Raw genomic sequence first — 21,341 nt, 5'->3', positions numbered from 1 at the left:
GCTAGATAAGTGCATCTATGAGAGGTATTTACAGTTTCCTGAGAGATAGGCAACCCCCCCCCCAAAAAAAAACAAGACATCCTGTTAAAAGTCATAGCCTAGAGGCATGCTTAGATGTTTGCTAATGGTAACATACATAGTATATAGTATGCCCTTATTGCTAAGTCAGTAATTACTGATGTTGGCATTATATTTATTCATTGACATCATTATTTTTCATGGTCATTTTAGAGTCAGAATGATGTCCTTCTGCCATGTGGCCCTTATGTCTAAGCATCTATTAAGATTATATATTATTTTTAAATGCACTACATACACATAAGGGTTTGCAATTTTTTTTTCTTAGGATGAATCAGGAGCAAAGCATTTGATTCCTTTGTGGACTGATCTAGATATATTCCAATCCTTTAACTTTAAGGCAAACACTGAATTTAGTAGCCTGGCTGGGCTGTATGTTTCAAGGATGTATCATTGTTTTGAACTTTAGTAAGATGCACTTTTACTGGGTCATTTATTAAGAGATGCGACTGGATGCATCATTGATTATAACTTTAATAAAATGCACTTTTATTGGCTCATTTATTATGAGATGCCACTCCTTCATAATTTGCCCATCTCAGTTATATCATGATCAAAAGCTAGGTAACATAAGGAGAGCAACAAGCACCTTAAATGCAATGAGGGGCACTCTGATTTAATTGGGCTGCTGGTTTAATGGGTCTATCACATCTTTCCCTTATCAATAAGGTCAGGTAGGTTGGAAACTTTAGGCTTGTAACACCTTTGTTGTTCATTGTGGGAGTAGGCATCTACTTGTTAATGATGTTCAGGTTAGTGATAAAACGTGTAATTTATGTTTACCTTAGGGCAATCCATGGTTAACTACATTTCTTTCAAAGAGTTTCTTTTTCATCAAGTTATTATCATGCAAGGAATGTGTGCAGAACCTTTCTCTTTGGCTGCTGCTATATTTATTATCTTAGAGAACAGTATGTGGGATTATCGTTTCAGCTTTCTGCAGTTTTGCAGCACCACTGGAGCCTCAAGTACGTACTTTTATGGCCATGGCTATTGTGGCATTGCCAGTCTCTGGAGATGTGGTAGCACTTGCTACTTCCAATATTTAATTCAGACTTAACTTAGTTGTGGAGTATGATCTGATAAATGGGGCTCCTTCTTTGAATGTTTGTTTGCATGTTACTGTTAATGGACAGCAATGTTATTATATGTAAACCATACTGCTTTGGGATGGATATCAAAAGCATCATTGGCCCAGTTTTTTTATTTTTTACATGTTTTGTCACGCCAATACGTTGTGTCCTTTTTTTCAAGGAATTCAATGCTAGATCCTTCTTTGGGGTTAATGGTTAGAAGGATACTGCACTACTTGCACCCTTCTGAGGCTTTTTCAGATGCTGATCAAGTTCAAGTCACCCAGTAATACAGTTTTCCCAGTGGTGTATCAATTTCTGCCAGGCAAGTCCTAAGGCTTTGCATTGCATTGCTATTATCCAGTATATTCTGACAGATTTTCCCAGCAGTTTCAGGTTTCCCTTCCAGAGTCAGCCAAACTCACATGAGGAGAGTAATCAGGGATTTCTATGTGATAATATGTAGGCTCCCTTATTTTAAATCCATGAGAGCTAGTCATTAGATTTTCAGCTGTATGCATTTAGCCTGGTTCAAGCAGCGAATTAGATCAATCCAGAGTTAGTTCACTACTTTCTATCTCTTTGGGTTAAGTACCCCATCCTTGTCTTAATGGGTTGGATCTGGACCTATGGAATGATAGGATTTGTGATGCTGAAAGCCTTTTAAATCTGCTTAATGGGTTGAATGAATCTAATCAATTGTTCTACATATGCACTCTTTGAAACAGTTTTTATTAATTTTTTTTTTGTCACATTAGGTAACTATTGGGGTATGTTAAATTGTCCCTTCCCCCTGCACCACTTGTATCATCTCAGCCTGTCATGGTAGGGTATGGTTTAGCCAAAGGCTGTTCTGTCGTGTTAGCCACCAGCCTGCTTCATGAAGCTGATGTCATCATACATGCCCCTTTACACTGGTAAAGCATGGTGATGTCAGCCATAAAATTGTAAAAAAAAAAAAAAATCGGAAATTAAAGTTGCCACTCCAGAATTCATGGCACCTTGTTATTTTCACCTCAAAAGTGATAAATACCAAGGAATTCAGTATGGTTAAGGGCTGTGTGGCAAAGCATTCCACAATGGGAGTGCAGGATTATATTATAAAGTTGCAACCAGTTGCATTCTTCTGTTTAAAACTTTCTGTTGACATCATACCTTTCACCTATACTGAATTCCTTAGTATTTACTGGTTTTGAGGTCAAAATAATGATATGCCATGAATTCCCAAGTAGTACCTTTAATTTCCAATTTTTTTTTACAAGTTTATGGCTAATGTCACCAAGCATCGCCAGTGTACAGGGGCGTGAGTTATGTTGTCTGCTTCATGATGCAGACTGCTTGTTGGACAACTCTGAGAGTGAAAGTGAAACTTGAATTGGAATTTAGAAATTCTAACAGCCAACCAGCAGCAGTGAACGGATAGATTGTAAATAATAAACCACAACTCGATTGTGTATAAACAACCTTTTTCTCTAATATTTAATAGTGCAGTACTTTGTTGCCTTTTTATCTGGAACTGGTTAAGTTTTACATTAACGTTTCCCTCAGCCACTGCAGCAGACATGGATGAGGATGACAAAGTATTTACAAAAGACTACACCCTTCAATCAAGCAGCTGAATGAGTGGAAACAGCTTAACAAAAACCAAGCGAGAACATTATGTGAGAAGGTAAGGTGATAGCTTTCTGATGTAGGTTTGTTTTCACTGGTTAAGGAACAACCAAATATCCTTTGTTCTTTAAATGACTTAACTAAATTAAAGAGAACACTGTGGAATTTCATATGAGAGTCGAGTTTTCATTTCTTAATTTGGGACTAGTTTCTACACTTTAAGAAAGTATTAAGTTGACTCTAGGGAATCAGAGCCCTGTGTCATCAGACTTAGGGTATGCATTCACTTTTATTGATCTACTTGCGCATTTCTTTTTAAAATAAAAATAAAGAAAGCAAAGCAGCTAGTACATATCATTGCTCACAAAAAGCTAAGGTTTGAATCCCATCATAGATAGCTGTGATTGTCAAGCATCTCAGATGTGTGTGTTTTTTTTGCACAAGTGGCACTTTTTTGCAATTAAATAAAATGCGTTGTTGCACTCAACTCAACTGTACATGCTTTTGTTTATCAGTTTATTCAACTAATATAAAGAAAAAGTGAAATTCTACTAATTTAATTCTAATTATGCTAATTGCTTTCTGTGGCAGCTATAAATCACATTTCTTTAATTAAGCTGTTGTTAATGTTAACAGATCAAGATCGCAACACTCCATATACATAAATAATTATATATATATATATATATATATATATATATATATATATATATATATATATATATACACACACACACACAATATGTAGGTATGGGAGAGCAGGTTGGAGGTTGACATAATGGTTAACGGGTTTACCTTACAGACACAAGGTGCAGCATTTGATTTTCACTTAGGGTAACTCACTAGGCTTAAAATAGCCCACAACGGCAGTTAACCTAGTACTAATCTATGAAGAGTCTATATTTTAAATCTCACAAAAGTAATAAAGTGTTTAGTTTTAATACAGGATGTTTATTTTAAGTGGGCACTTTTAACAGGATTCCTAACTGAGGTCCTTGTATTGTTAAGGGTTTAAGAGTATGTTCTTTGTTCATTTGCATGACCAGATACTATACAAGAATAATAGATTATACTGTTGTAGATGACTGTGTGATCTGTATAATATAGTTCTAAAATATCTATATTTCTAGTTATTGATATCTATATGTACATATGTGCCTGTATATATCTCTGTTTGCTTTGTTATATGAGCAGTACTACATATGTGCCTGTATATATCTCTATCTGTTTGCTTTGTTATATGATCAGTACAGTAGATGATAGCTGAACTGGACTGCTTTAAATGAAAGGGAAGTACACACTAAGCAGTTTAAATTTCTATTTATATTCATATGCAACCTGCTAAAATCATCGCATTTGGTGTTAATTGCTATTAATATTTTTGCATTTAGCTGCTTGTCATGTTACTTGTATACATGCATTGTCGTACTTTATTGTACATTATTAGAGCAATTAACTTCAGAAAGGGGTCATGGATAATCTTGGTGGAGCCAAATGCATTTTGTTTGTTTGCATATGATCTGTTGCTGTATTTGCTGACTTTTAAGTTATTTAATATTAGTGTAGAAGCAAGAAGTTAATTTTATTTGTATAAAAGAAAATTGCATTTTAGTTTTATTCAAGTTCAAAGTTTGATGTAATTTCAAATGTTAATATAAATATAACACTATTGTTCAGGTTATGTTTTGTGTTTAATATTTTGTCTGTTCTTCAATTTGCATTTAAAAAATGATATCCCACAATTCCATTGGAGTGGGTGGGATTACATAATTAGGCATATAAATTTTATATTAATCCACATACAGACTTTTGGCCAGTTGTACCTACTTTTCATGGGCCTTTGTCCAGATTTTTGATGATTCCAGGTTGAGAGGTATGACTGACATTACTTAAAGATTCATAGTATACCCAATCCATTTTCAAAGGAAATACAGGCAAATTGAGAATATCGCCTTTTCTAGTGCTTACCAGAATGCTGATGATATCACAGTTAGTAATCACTGATTTTAAAAAAGAAAACATGCTAAAATTGTTTTATATAAATCCAGTTTCAGATAAGAAATATATAAACCATTGTACCTTTCTGTGTCTGGCAAATCAGATATCAGTGTTTGCTATACTATGCCCCACAGCCTCATATAAAATACTGGTGAGCCTTATGTTGATCTCAGTAAAAAATTAATGGCTGCATCCCATACACATACATACTAAACATAGCAAGAATATACAAGCCAGTAAATGAGCGTGGCCAATTTTTTTTTTTTTTTTTTTTTTAGTTTTTCCTTTATCGTCTTGACCATCAAACATCTCTCTCATGTGCTCTATTATCCCTTTCATTCTAATAGGTGTGAAAGTTCCCACAGACCATTCATTTCTCACTGGTAATAGTCAAGGACACTCGGTGAGGTGATTCAATCTGTATTAAGGCTAAACATTTTACAATTTATAGCTGTCATTGGACTAAATGGACGGGTGTTAGGGGTGTCACCCATATGCATGAATGATGTAAAGTTCAAACGTCTTGATTCTTTAAGTAACTCTGTCTCATCACATCTCCATTGGAGACTCTAGGAATAGAGTGTTCCTTTCCAAACTCCGACCCTCAAACTGGTAACAATGCTCCCTTTGATGTGTACCTGACTAGGCATATACAGGAACTAGAGTGACCTCAGAGGTTCCTTATAAAAAGAATACAAAGTGTAACAAACCTGCCTTATGCAGATTGCTTTAAAACCCTTTCCCTCTACTCAGTCTTATAGATTGCTGAGGGGTGATATATGCCTGGCTGGCTTCCTATTACATTATCGAACTTCCAGAAGGTCGAACACCAGATGTTCGAACTTGGAAGATCGAAATGTAATAACATCGAAACATCAGAACAGCAATTTTTTTTCCCAGGGAAAAAAATTGCTGTTCCCGAAAAACACACACACAACACAAGCATACCAAAAACCTTATAAACCTACACTAAACCTTACATATACAACACAAGCACACCAAAAACCTTATAAACCTACACCAAACCTTACATACACAAATACCTATGCACTAACCTTGACCCAAACCCTAACCCTAAGGTCCGTCACTATCGCATAGTTACCTTACCTGCACCCTAACCCCAACATCTGTCACAATCGCACATTTACCTTAACTCGTTCCATAACTTTCGCACCACAGTGGAGGAAATGTCGAAGCCACAGAAATGTCTAACTGAACTCTTTCCCTGGGAAAGAAATCGGACTTCTGCGGCTTCGACATTGTCACCTTTCGAATTTCCAGGTTCGAACATCTGGTGTTCGACCTTTTGGAAGTTCAATTAGGTAATGGGAACCCATGCCTGGCTTACAAGGCATCCACAAACCCCACACTTATGAATATCCTGCATATTCATAAGTCAAAAAGTACCAGAAATACAAGGTTTAGGGACCTGAATTTTGTCTACGACTTAAACAGGACATGCTGGAGAGACTAATATGTGTCCCAGAGACTGCCCCTGCTAGGGAACAGGCTTCCCATCCATCCATGTGAAGCTGTGTTTGTCTATTATCAAGTGTTAGGGCAACCTAGACCAGTGGATGGGGAAGAGGAAATTTACTCTTGGCCTGGCACCCATTTTCTTTATGGATAGAAGTAGCTTACAAATGCCTAGCCCTCAATGTCCTATTTGGATACAGGACATCATCTTCAGGAAAACTTGGCTTATATGTCATGCCTCTAGCAAAGAGGTAATGCTGTGCATATAGCTTCTAAGCATTGTACAGCAAGAGATAACCAGATACACTGCAGTAAAGACGATGTATGTAAAACCAAAACCAGATTATGCTTACCAATGCAATGGCTGGTCATGCTGTGCATCAGACAAAGGCAACACAAGTGCAGTGTGCAAAGGGCTGGGCACAGTTATCATTACAAAGGGCTGGGCACAGTTATCATTACAAAGGGCTGGGCACAGTTATCATTACAAAGGGCTGGGCACAGTTATTACAAAGGGCTGGGCACAGTTATCATTACAAAGGGCTGGGCACAATTATCATTACAGAGGGCTGGGCACAGTTATCATTACTTGCACAGGTGGACAAGGGAGCAAAACAGTGACTGTCTTTCAAATGGAAGTGAATAATTGCTGTGGAGTATAAAAGTAAAACATGCTTTGATGTGAAATAGGATAAGGGGGGCTTTATGTTGAGAAGTATTAAGGTCTGTGGATGAGGGTGATGTACAGGGGGCTGTGATATAGGAGAGTGGGTCTTCAGGGAAGCAATCTTAGCAACAGTTACAACACTTTGGCTTGATCTACTGGAAAGGTCCAGGTCATGCATGGGAGAGTGTTCAGCATCTAATGCATGTTCCCAAAACTACAAAAGCTTTCTCATCAAGAGTCACACTAAATTTACCATGATCTTTGCAAGATGCTTGTCTGCTGCACGACCTTGAGTGATATATGCTATAAAACATGCCACAGTTATGACAGCCATGACCACTGGATTGGCTTCTCAACAACAAAAGGGAATGCTTGGAGAGTTTAACATATTTAAGGGGGAGGGGGTACGTATTAATCATAAGCAACTTTGGATTAGTAATGTATAACTTTTCATAATTTTTATTGGATTGGTTCACTTTCTAATACTTAAGTTGTTGTGCAAATCAACGTTTTTGATCATTCTTTGTTACTTTCTGACTTTGTTAAGAAAATGAAAAGTGAGACTGAAACAGACTCATTCCTTTCTTTCCAGAATGATGTCTAGGATTTATATTTCTATAGCCTCATTGATTCAGGGTTATTTGTGGGGATTTCAGTGTCTGTACAATCTTTTATCTTCCAGTTTTGTGCATTTCTCCAATCCCTCAATCTCATGTGCATTAAATTGTTTAGTGATTTGTGTTTAAGTCAACAAGGATGGACATCACTTCAAACTTCTTCAATACTCAGAAGTGGAAAAACTTCTTTCATAAAGTACTTGTGAAATGGCATTATCTCAGAGAATTTACCTTATGCTGTGGTTCATAGGTTCATAAGTGCATACTAGGCTAATGGTCCTGGAGCCTTTACAAGCCTAGCCCATAGGATTACCCTGGGATTGAGCCACCTGACCTTAGTCCCCAGTGCCTCTATCGAGTAGAGCCACTGGAGTGATCCCTGGGGTGAATTTTGTATTTCCCATCCACTCTTCAAGATTTTTCTTGAAGAGGGCCAGTGAGGTGCTCTGCTTGACATGTATGGGAAGTCTATTCCATAGCATGGGCAGCCTCTGGGTTATGGACCTGTCCCTCCAGCATGTTCTGTTGATTGTGGTAAGCACCCACCAAGAGGAGAAAACGCTGAGAGAAGAAAGGAGCCACTTTTGAGACTTTAAGTATTTTTCCTCTGTTTATTTGCTAAGTTTTTCTGCATAGCCGCCTGTTTTGAGCATTTTCTGGCTTGTTAAATTTGATTTCTGCATTAGTAACTGTATTTAGAGCACAACCTAGAGCTGTTTACTGAATTTCCTGTTTGCACTTATTTTTAAAATCGTTTTTTTCTCAAAACTTGCATTTTATCTGTCTTTGGCCTAGCACTCTTGTGTGGGGTCATTTACTGCACTGTTATAACTTGCTGATACTTGTTAACCTCTGCTATCTCTGAAAAAAACAAAAAAATAAAAAAAAATCTTGCTTTTTTCCCACTTTTCCGAGATTTAAAAAAAGTTCATTTACAGGCTTGCTGTTCTTGAACTGTTTGTAAGTTTCTGTGAGGCCATTTTTTGCTTGGGCTAAAGGAAAGTCTCTCTGTTGATCAGTGGCAGTGAAAAACATTGAGCAGCCTGTCTGCCCCTGTGGGAGTGGTTACTGACTTGAAACTGTAGTTTTATTGGCCATTCTGGGTCAATTCCAAAACTCCTTCATCTTCCTCTCTTAAAACCCTCTTTTGCGCGGTTTTGCGCATTTTTGAGCATAGCGCAACAGCGGGCAGCGCCGCCTAATTGGGTTTAAACTATTCCTGGCTCCACAAAGTCTGCTCTTCACTTTTTCCCTTAGAACTGCTCTATCTCTCAATTTAAACACCATATTCTCATTCTAAGGCCCTTCACTAGCCCAATTAAGTAATCCTACAAGTTAGCACTATTAAACCATAAGCACTACTTACTCTTATACTCTCTACGATTACCCGGTCCTCTATTGGTCCGTCTTAAATTCAGTTTCCCTATTACTCTAGCATGTCCAAAAGTCAGTCAATGGTTTCCTCTCCAGTCCAGCTGGTGAATCTGGGAATTTTGAGGCAATGTTACAACTGTCTCATGTACACGGACAACCCTCTCCTCCTCCAAACAGGTTCAAATATATGTGAGACATGCAACTATTTAGCCAAACTGGAGGCTGAGCTCTCTCATCTCAAAACTGGTGTAACCAGTCAGGAGGAGAAGGTAACCTCACACAACACAATTCCAGTATCACATAGTCCCACCACATCAGCGAACCAAACACATAAATACACAAAAACATACTCGGAGGCTCTAAATAAAAATCTACCTAAGCAACAGAGACCTCCAAAGCAGACATCCAAGCAAACGCTACCTCAAAACAAAACACACACAACACATAACCCACAAAGTCAGTGTGCCAAGCAGCCACAGCCCTTAAGGCTGAATAACACACCTGATACTCTTGTTATAGGTGACTCTATTGTCAGACACACTGACGTCCCGCTCACCAGGCTGAATAAAGAGAAGGTCACAGTGAGCTGCCTGTCGGGCGCTAGGATCCGCCACATAACGCAAGCACTCAGGTCACTCCAAAGCAGATACAAATATGACTCAGTCATTGTACATGCTGGTGTGAATGACCTGAGACGTACCTCCCTGGACTACATGAAAAGAGACATAGAGGAGCTCTCTGATCATGTAGCCCAGGCTGGTATGACCCCGACCTTGAGCAGCATCTTACCCTCACCTAGAATGATGCCACAGTACAAAGACAAAATGATCGATTTTAACAATTGGCTAAAATTTTGGTGTCATTCAAAGGGGATCCAGTGTCTGTCAGCCTGGGATGACATGCTCGACAAGCCACGTTGCCGCTAGGGATGGCTTGCACCTGTCACCACTGGGCTTTCGGATATTGGCAAAGGCTCTTGCCACCCCATAGTGCCTTTTTAGGCAAGGCTCAAAAGTCAAACCCACCCCATAGACAGCACAAGGAACAAGAAACTAAGGGTAATGCTGCTAAACGCCAGAAGTCTTAACCTCAAGATGCATGCACTCGAAGCTCTCCTAAGTATGGAGAACATCGATATCTGTGCAGTGACAGAAACCTGGTTCAAGGCTCCAGAGAGCACCCCAGCACTACCAGGCTATACCTCATATCATGCTTTTTGGCCCCAAAACCCGGACCGAACCACAAAAGGAGGGGGAGTTTCCATATTTATCAAGGATATCCACACCTCCAAGTTAGTGGCATTGCACGAAGTATCGGAGACCATCCATGTGCAACTAACAGTGGGCAAGACTGCTTTTCAGTTTATAGCATCCTACAGACCACCCTCTCAAAGTCAGGAATCCCATTCGGCTTTCCTGAAAACATTGGAGAACATGAAGATCTCTCCGAACACCATTATATTGGGCGACTTCAACTACCCAAACATTGACTGGAAGCACTACTCAAGCCCCAGCACCTTAGCCCAAAGATTCCTGGAAATTATAAACTCAAATGCTATGGAACAACTAGTCACCACTCCCACAAGAGGGGACAACATACTAGACCTGATCATTACCAACATGAGGACTCTATGCTCCACACCAGAAGTATATCCCTCATTGGTAAGATCAGACCATAAATTAATTTCACTGGATGTCCACATCCCGACCCCACCCTCAGCCCAGAAAACCACAGTGAAAAACTTCTCAAAAGCGAACTTCTCACTTCTCAAAACCGAAGTGGAATCCTTCAAGGCCCCAGGGCCAGTGGAAACTACAGCCCAAACTGCAGAATCCTATATAAATGCATTCTACGGTCATCTCCAGGAATGCATGGATCATGCTATCCCAAACAAAACCAAGACCCAATCATCCAAAGGCAGGCGTCCAGTCTGGTGGACCCCTGCCATAAATAAACTGTACAACAGAAGGAGGAAGCTACTACATGATAGAGCAAAATCCCTAATAGGGAAGGCATCTCTGATCAGTACTAGAAAAAATTACAATCCCTCATAAAATCCTCCAAGGCCAGCTTCGAGAGAAAAATTGCACAGGACACCAAAGACAATCATAAGGCTTTTTTCAGTTATGTTAGAAACCTGGGATGCAACTCCCAGACTTGTTCTGAGTTGATTCTAAACGACAAAAAATACACTGAACCCACAGACATCGCCAATATCCTGGCAGACAGGTTCAGTGCAAACTTCTCCCCCCCCCCAAAAGAGCAAATATCTATCCCGGCAGAGGGCTGTCTCCCAAACATCTCAGATGCTCAGGTGAAGGCTGCCCTCTCCAAAGCAAAAAACACTGCTTCCATGGGACCAGATGACGTCCCAGGTTGCGTCCTACATGAACTACAAGAGGAACTAATCCCTCAAATAAAACAGCTATACAATCTCAGCCTCACTACAGGATATGTGCCCACAGAATGGCGTACAGCAACAGTGGTCCCACTCCACAAAGGTGGAGCATCTACGGACCCTGGAAACTATCGCCCCATAAGCCTGACTAGCTTAGTCTGCAAGGCTATGGAGAGGATCATCATGGAACTCATAAACAAAGACATTGGGGACCTACAGACACTAGATCCTACCCAGTTTGGCTTTGTCAAGGGCAGATCCTGCCTTTTGAACCTGGTTGACTTCTTTGAAACAGTCACCAAAGCCATAGATGAAGAGAAGGTAGTCCACACAGCCTATCTGGACCTTGCAAAGGCATTTGACACAATACCCCACTCGGGCATCATAGATAAGCTATCCAGCTTAAATATAAACCCCTATGTCACAAGATGGGTCGCAAACTGGCTCAAAGACAGAACCCACAGAGTGAGAGTTGCTGGAGCCATGTCAGACTCAAAACCGGTCACAAGTGGCGTCCCACAGGGTTCTGTCCTGGGACCACTCTTGTTCGGTATATACTTTTCCGAGGTACAGGCAAGCGTGGGAGGACTATGGCTCACCAAGTTCGCAGACGACTGCAAACTGGGCACCATAATCAACTCTCCAGCTGACACAAACATCCTTCAAAAAGGTCTCACAGAGACAGATAACTGGTGCCAGTGCCATGGTTTAAAGCTAAATGCCAAAAAATGTATAGTCATACCCTTTGGCAAAAACAATGTGCCCACAAATTACCACATAGGCAGAAACCCATTAAGTACAGAGAAAGTTATTAGGGACCTGGGGACCCAAGTTGATAGCAATCTCTCCTTTGAAAACCACATTGCCAAAGTGGTTAGAAAGACCTTCTACACAGCCCACCTCATCACAAAGGGTTTCACATCTAGATCAAGAGAGGTAATCGTGCCCTTTAATTCATCCCTCATCAGGCCCATCATAGAATACAATGCCCCTTTTGGGATGTACCTTACCCGACACCTGCAGCAATTAGAAAGACCCCAAAAGTATCTCACCAAGAGGATCAAGGGTCTCAAACAGATGCCATATACTGCTCGGTTAAAAAAACTCCAGCTCTACTCACTTGCATACCGCCTACTTCGAGGCGATCTATGCCTGACATACAAAGCTATGTCAAATCCAGAATTAATGGACATGCTCCACCTCAGTAAATCTAAATCCCTTAGAGCCACACGCTCGAGGGACTTGAACCTCAGCACAGAAATAAATAGAACTTGCTGGAGGGACAGGTTCATAACCCAGAGGCTCCCTTCGCTCTGGAATAGAATTCCAGTTCATGTGAGGCAGAGCACCTCACTGAATCTCTTCAAGAAGAATCTCGATAAGTGGATGGGGGATCGTAGGTTTGTCCCAGGGATTACTCCCGTGTCACTATTAGACAGAGGCACAGTAAACTAAACCTTAAAAATGGGCACAGTATACTCAAATCAAGGGGTGGCGTAAGCCATACAGAATCGGGCTAGGCTTATAATTGCCCCAGGGCAGATAGCCTAGTATGAACCTATGAACCTATGAACCTAATGAAGGTGAGGTCTCTGGAGCATGTGGGGAAGAGGGATTGGGATTTCTTTTAGATGTAGCACTTCTAACAGAGCTGGGTCAGACATGGCTTTGTAAGTCAAGCAGAGATCGCCTCTAAGTAGGCGATATGAGAGAGAGAATAGTTGGACTTTTTGAGTCTGTCCATATAGGACAAATGTTTAAGGCCTAGGATCCTCTTTGTGAGGTACTTTTGCGGCCTCTCCAGTTGTTGTGGATGTTTATTGAAGTACATGCCAAATGGGGAATTGTACTCAGTGATTGGCCTGATGAGGGAAGAGCAGAGGAAGACAATGATCTCTTTCTTCCTGGATGCAAAACCCTTAGTAATGAGAAGGAAGAGAAGGACTTTCTAACCACAGTGGCAATGTGGTGGTCAAAAGAGAGGTTGCTGTCAACCTGTGTTCCTAGATCTCTTATAACGCTTTCTGTGTTCAGTGGACTACCATTGATGTGGTAGTTCATGGGAACCAGGTTTTTCCCAAAGGGAATGACAACACATTGTTTGGCATTGAGCTTAAGGCCATGGTTCTGACACCAGACGTTGGTCTCAATGAGGCCTTTCTGTAGGATGTCAACATCACTTGGGGAGTAAATAATAGCTCCCAACTTGCAATCATGTGCAAATTTTGTCAGCCAGAGTCCCCTTGTGTTGGCTTGGACTTCAGAGAATTAGATACTAAACAGGAGAGGACCCAGGACCGAACCCTGTAGGACTCCACTCGTGACTGGTCGGCAGTCTGACTTGGAGTCAGCTATTTTCACACCGTGGGTTCTACCTGTGAGCCACTTTGCAACCCACCTAGTGATATAAGGGTTGATGTTTTTCTATGATTCCTGAGTGGGGAATGGTGTCAAAGGCCTTAGCCAGATCAAGGTAGGCTGTATGAACCACCTCGCCTTCATCCACAGCTCTGGTGACTGACTCAGAGAGGTTGACCAAGTTAAGCAGGCATGATCTACTCTTCACAAAACCAAACTCTGTGGGATCCAGAGTTTGGAGACTCCTTATATCCTTGTTTATTAGGTCCATGATGATGTGTTCCATAGCTTTGCATAAAAGACTTATCAGGCTAATGTGGTGATAGTTCCCAGGGTCTGTAGTCGCTTCTCCTTTATGGAGGGGGACGACTGTAGCAGTGCGCCATTTTGTAGGGGCGAAGCCTTAGGTGAGGCTGCGATTGAACTGTGATTGGTAAAGAAATAGCTAGTATATATAAGTATATATATATAAGTAGAACAGCTATAGATGTGTCCTGAGAAAGGGATTTCTTTGTGTTACAGTGAGTTTTGAGTTTTGTTGTTCAAACAAAGCCTCACTTTTCTGTTCACACAATTGAGTTATAAATAAGGTGTTGTGATCTTATTTCACATTACCATTTCTGAAATTATTTGCTGGTTTCATTATTCAATCTATGGAGCGTATTTTTGTCTGAACCATTATGTCAATCCCCTTTTCAAGAAGCGCTTACCTTTTACGTTATTGGTGATTCTCCCCGAATCTTTGTGTTTCAGGCCTTGTTCTTTCTAGTCAGTAGCACAATAAAGGCAAGACTACTGTGCCAGTAGATAATCTAACCTCATGTCTGCAATGATTTATGCTTTAGCCTACTAAGGGTCTGAACTACATTCTAATTGCCTTTTGGGGGATTTTGAGTCATCTAGACTGCAACATCCATAAAATGCATGCAGTTTAGTGAGCTGATGTTCATCATTTTCTCTCTGTCAAATATAGGTATACATAGTAATTATATTGGCTAAAAGGGTAAAACTATAGTAAGGGTGAGGTGAAGAGGGGCTGCTGTCACAGGCACAAGCATGCAGGGGTGCACACTATTGATTAATTTGTTATTTATTTACGTAGCATTGCCAGAAAAAAGACTTAACCTTTCTGTGTAACTATAATGTTTTAGCAACTACAGGCACCTAGTCTGTTTTTGCCCCCATTCTATACAAATTAATTTTAAAAAGTGTACATGCCCTTCAGGCATAAAAATACCTATGCAAACACTTCCAAGCAAAAGTTCTAAATCTTCTAGACTTTGCTGTATATTTGGGAACCATAGATATATTCTCCCATTGTTTCTTTGTGTATTGTTTATCCAGTTTCACTTCTCAATCCTTTCTAACCTCCTCCGATTGATTCCTATAGTTATCATGCAATATTTTATGCACTACTAATTATCCCTTTTTAACAGTACCTTCTGCTATATATTCTACTAAAAACTCTACCAGTGCTAGTCTTTCACTTTCAGTCCACCTATTCCTTTTTCTTTACTTATGCTCTGATATCAATCATTGATAGGGAAGACAATTTCTAGTCTGTAGTCCAAATGCATTCTTGGTCTGTTCTCATTTTATTACCTTTTCCTCTCTAATTATTTAATCTCAATACCTTTGTCCTTTTGCCAGTTTTCGTAAATTCCACACCCATCTTACCTATTCTCTATGCCCCTAACTGCAGTCAACTTTACTGGCAGAATCTCCTTTCTCCATTCCCTTGTTGGCTTAGTTCTTAGAATACTTATTGATAGTTTATGAATATAATATTCTGTATGGTTATTGTTATTTTCTTTAAGGATTTGCATACAAAATCCCAGCCTCTCCTTATTTCTTGACCCCCCCCCCTGTTTTATCATCATCCCCTTCCACTTTGAATTACAGCTTTCTGCTTGTACTATGTATTGGAGCCTTAACTGTGCAGCTCTGAAATACCACTTCAAATCAGATAACTCCAAATCAACTTGTTCTATTGGAAGGACCAACTTATACCACTTGACTATTTCCATGTTCTCCTTCCAGATAAGAGCCTTCATTGCTTCATCAATTGCTATCCAAAACTTCTCTTCTGGTTGATAAAAATATGCCAAACCTATGTGTAAAGCTAAAGTGACTAAAACATGTTCACTGCTTGTATCTTGCTATCCATATCCATAAAACAGTTTCCAATTTCTTAGTTGTTGTATTATCTTTTGTTTAGTTTCTTCCAAAATATCCTTATCTGTAATAACAGATTCCTTTTTAATCCATACTCCTAAGTACTTACTTTTATCATATTCCCATAAATATGGGTATTGTTGAACCAATTCATGTGCGGGTACACAGTTAACAGCTATCACCTTTGTTTTATCTTCATTAATTTTGCACCTGGAAAAGACTTGAAACTGTTTCAGCTATTCCATGACGTTCAACATTAAAATGCTCTTTTCTGGTGTTATCAGGTACAAAATAGTATCATCTGCAAATAAAGCCAGCTTTTCATGATTACCATACAATGATATCATTGAATTTCTGAGTCCCTTATTTTTACCAGTGGTTCTAAATAAAATGCAAATAAAAAAATGGAAAGAGCACACCCTTGCCTGGTTCCTCTGTTCAAACAGAACTTATCAGAGAGGAACCCCCACACAGTTTAATGTTCAAAGCCTATCCTTCAGGTATCCTCCTAATTAGCCTTATTTATTGTGCTAGGGAAGATAAATGCTTCCATTGCCCTACTCATAAAGTCACAGGTTACTCTGTCAAATGCATTCTCTGCATTATGATCCACCAGTAACAATGGTATTTTCTTACATTTCGCCTCCCTGTGGATCATCATTGTTCAGTTAACATTGTCAAATGTTTGGTTCCCCTACACAAAACCACATTGATCCATATTTTTCAGTTTTGGCCTCACATTTCCCATTGTTTTAGCCATTATAGAGATAAACACTTTATAAGCATGGTTTAAAATCAAAATGGGCCTATATAAAGACAGATCTTATGGCTCTTTACCATCTTTAGGTATTGCAGCCACCTCATCTTTCTTCCAGCATGCTCGTGCTTCTTCTCCTTTTAAACCACTGTTAAACAGAGCCTTCTGGATCTTTACCACTTTCTTCCATCCTAGGTCCAAACATCCACAGGGATACTATTCCTGGAGGCTTTCCTGCAGATTGTGATACATCACCATTGTTATCTCATCTTCTCCTCCTATCCTAACTGCTAATAATAGAGCCTTATCTACCTCTAACCTTGGCATATTTATTTATTCCATAAACACTTCCATTTGTACTTTTTCTTGATTTCCACATTTCTCTGCTTTGTAAAGATTTTCAGAAAATTTCCAAAATATTTCTAACATGATTATTATTAGTAGTAGTATTATTATTTCTTTGTTGTTGTCATTGCTGTTGCTGTTATTGGCTCCCTAACTCAGCAGGAACCCTTTTTACTTTCTGTTTCCTCAGCCATTGTGCTAAAAGCTTTTTTTGCTGTGGATTTATTATCAAAAAGTAGTTGCTTAACCGCAATCTTTCTAAATCCATGCATATTATCAAGGTAGCCTCTTTAGCACTCTGTGGTTGGGCCTCTTCTTATTCTTTGAGAGTCCCCCTATTCTGCAATATGTTAACCTTTGTGAGTTCCTCTAAATAATTCTTGTTACTTCATAACCATATATCTTTTTCTACTACTTCTTCCCTGGTTTTAAATTCTAGTTTCATAGGTTCATAGGTAGGTACTAGGCTATTGGCCCAGGGGCCTATGTAAGCCTAGCCAAAAAGGTACCCTGGCTTTTGTCACCTAAGAAAATTATTTTCCTGTGCCCCTGTTAAGCAGAGCCACAGAGGTGATCCCTGGGGTGAATTTCCTATTTCCCATCCAATCATCAAGATTCTTCTTGAAGAGTGCAAATGAGGAGCTTTGTTTGATATAGATAGGTAGTTTGTTCCAGAGTATGGGAAATCTCTGGGACAGGAATCTATCCCTCCAGCATGTTCTGTTTATTGTAGTGACAAGGTTTAGGTCCCTAGAGCATGTAGCTAGGAGGGATTGGGATTGCTTTAAGTGGATCATGTCCAACAGGTCTGGGTTTGACATAGACTTTGTATGTTAGGCAGAGATCACCTCTGAGTAGGCAATATGCGACAGAGTAAAGCTGGAGTTTTTTTGAGACAGTCTGCATAGGGCATTTGTTTGAGGCCAGTAATCCTCTTTGTGATGTATTTCTGCAGCCTTTCCAGTTGTTGTAGATGTCTTGTGAGGTACATACCAAAAGGGGCATTGTACTCTATAATGGGTCTAATGAGTGATGAGTAGAGGGGAACAATGACCTCTTTTTTTCTGGATGAGAAACCTTTTGGGATGAGGTGTGCCACGTAGAAGGATTTCCTGACTACTGTGGAGATGTGATTATCAAGGGAGAGACTACTGTCCACCATCATACTTTCAGTGTTAAGTAGACTACCACCTATGTGGTAGTTCATGGGTACAGAGTTTTTACCAAAGGGGATGACAATGCACTTTTTGGCATTGAGCTTGAGACCATGGCTTTGGCACCAGGTATCTGTCTCCATGAGGCCCTTCTGTAGGATGTCCACATCGTTAGGAGTTTCGATTATGGGTCCTTGTTTTCAGTCATCTGAAAAGTTTATTAGCCAAACACCTTTTGTGTTAACCTGTACTTCAGAAAAGCAGACACCAAACAGGAGAGGATCCAGTACCCAACCCTGTGGTACTCCACTTGTCACTGGTCTGAAGTCGGATTTGGAGTCGGCTACTTTCACAATGTGGGTTCTGTCAGTGAGCCAGTTGGCAACCCATCTTGTGACATAGGGATTTATACCTAGTTTAGTGAGTTTATTTATAATTCTAGAGTGGGGGATGGTGTCAAAAGCCTTGGCGAGATCTAAATGGACTGTGTGAACCATCTTACCCTCGTCTACAGCTTTGATGACTGCTTCAAAGAAGTCTATCAGGTTTAGGAGACATGATCTGCCTTTTACAACCTCAAACTGGGTGGGGTCCAGAGTTTGGAGATTATCATTGTTTTTGTGTATAAGATCCATGACGGTATATTCCATGGCTTTGCAGACCAGTTAGGCTAATGGGGCAGTAGTTCCCAGGGTCTGTGGTGGCTCCCCATTTGTGGAGTGGGATAACTGTTGCTGTGCACCATTCAGTAAGCACAAAGCCTGAGGTGAGGCTATGACTGAACATGGTGCTTAGGTGGGGTGCCAGTTCATTCTGAAGTTCGTGTAGAATTCAGACTGGGCTGTTGGCAGGTCCCATGGATGCTGTGTTCTTGGCTTTGGAGAGTGTGTTTTTTACCTGTGCAGCTGTGATTACAGGAACTTTGCATTCTTCCGGTATAGAGATGGGCCCTTTAGGGGGTGAGAGGAGGGTAAAGTTAGCAATGAATCTATCTGCCAGGATTTTGGCAATATCAGATGGTTCTGTATATTTAGTGCCATTGTGCTATAACTCAGAGCAGATCTGAGTGTTGCCATTGAGATACTTGACATAGTTATAGAATGTTTTGTGGTTGTCTTTAGAATCAGTGGCGATTTTGTTTTCTTGACTAGCTTTGGAGGATTTTATGAGGGATCTCAGCTTCTTACTGAGGCTGACCAGGGAGTTCCTCCAATCATGGGATTTTTACTCTTTTTTGCAACAGTTTCTTTCTTCTGTTGTAGAGTTTGTTTATGGCAGGGGACCACCAGATTGGCTTTTTTTTGGAGGATAGCATCTTCGTTCTGTTAGGGATAGCACAATCCATGTACTTGTGTAAATGCTTATAAAGTGCATTTGTGTAGGATTCAGCAGTCGTACCTCTATTGTCCATCTGCATGGGTGTCGTGAAGTTTGCCACTTTTGTCTTAAGAAGCGAGAAGTTGGCTTTGGAGAAATTTTGTTATGGTGGCTTCCCTAATGGGGGTTGGGGCGGATGTGGATGTCTAGGGTGATTAGCTCATGCTCGGATCTGACCAACGAGGAATTCACCTCTGGTGTGGAACACCGGTCACCCATGTTGGTAATGACCAGGTCTAGGATATTGCTGCCCCTGGTGGGGGTGTGGATAAGTTGATCCAAGGCATTGGAATTTATGAATTCCAGAAAACGTTGAGCAAAAGAGTTGGTACATGAGTAGTTTTCCCAGTTAATGGTGGTGTAGTTGAAATCACCCATTATTAGGGTGTTGGGTTGTACCCTAATATTTTCCTGTGTATCAAGAAATGAGAAGTGGGAATCCTGGGGCATGGTGGAGGATCTGTTGCAAGTTACAATTTGAATTGCGGTCTTGCCCAGAGTTAGTTGTATTTGGATAATCTCAGATGCATTATGCTGAGCAACTAGCCTGGAGGTGTGGATATCCTTAATGAATATGGACACGCCTCCATATTTAGTGTTTCGGTCCAGGTTAGGTGGCCAAAAGGTGTGGTATGAATTATAGCCTGATAATGCAGGGGTGCTCTCTGGAGCCTTGAACCAGGTCTCTGTCACTGCACAGAGATCAATGTTTTCCATTTTAAGGAGTGCCTTGAGTGAATGCATTTTGAGGTTTAGACTTCTAGCATTGAATAGCATTACCCTCAGATTTTGCTTGCTTGTACCTGTTACGGTGGTGAATTTGTCATTTGAACCTTGCCTAAAAAGGCACTATGTGGGTGGCAAGAGCCTTAGCCAGTATCCAGAATCCCAAGGTCTACAGGTGCAGGCCATCTCTGTCAAAGCATTGTGGTCTGTCGATCATGTCATCAAAGGCAGACAGATACTGGATCCTCTTAGAATGACACCAGAAGCTTAGCCAATTATTGAAGTCAATCATTTTGTCCTTGTACTGTGGTATCATTCTGGGTGATGGCAGGATGCTACTCAGGGCTAGGGTCATACCTGTCTGGGCTATAAGATCAGAGAGCTCCTCCATGTCTCTTTTCATGTAGTCCAGGGAGGTACGTCTCAGGTCATTCACACCAACAAGGACAATGACAGAGTCATATTTGTACTTGTTGTGGAGTGACCTGATTGTGTGCTTTATGTGGCAGATCTGGCACCTGACAGGCAGCTGACAGTAACTTTCTCTTTATTTAGCCTGGTGAGTGAAACATCAGTGTGTCTGACTATAGAGACACCTATGACTAGAGTGTTGGGCATGTTGCTATGTCTTATGGGCTGTGGTTGAGTGGCACACTAAGTTTGTGGGCTATCTGTCATTTGGGTTGTGTTGGAGGGTTGAGATTGCTTGCGTTTCTGCTTTGGAGGTCTCTGTTGCTCGAGCAGATTTTTATTGAGAGCCTCCATGAATGTAGGTGTGTGTTTCGTGTTTCTATGTGTGCGTTTTGGTGGTGTAGGTTTTGAAGGACTATGTGATGAGTGTGGTGTTGTGCAAGTGTTTACCTTCTCCTCTTGACTGTCTGGACCAGTCTTGGGTGGAGGGAACTTTGCTTCCAGTTTGGTTATATAAGTGCATCTCTCACAGGTTGTAGTTTTGGGTGGTAGAAGGAGAGGGTTGCCTGTGTACATGAGGCAATTGCTGCATTGCCCTAAGATGCCCAGATTCATCAGGTAGACAGGAGAAAACCCCGGGAGCTGACCCTTAGATATGCCTGGATAGGTGCTTATTTATTAAGTACTAAAAACTGTTTTCCTCTAGACAAGTAAGAAAAGTTGAGTGCTGTAGTAATTTGTAGCTT

This window comes from Protopterus annectens, chromosome 1.part2 (genome assembly GCF_019279795.1).
Source record: "Protopterus annectens isolate FY-2018-M chromosome 1.part2, PAN1.0, whole genome shotgun sequence".
In the NCBI taxonomy this organism is placed as follows: Eukaryota; Metazoa; Chordata; order Ceratodontiformes; family Protopteridae; genus Protopterus; species Protopterus annectens.
The sequence above is the reverse complement of the archived record's forward strand: the minus strand, read 5'-3'. Positions refer to the sequence as shown.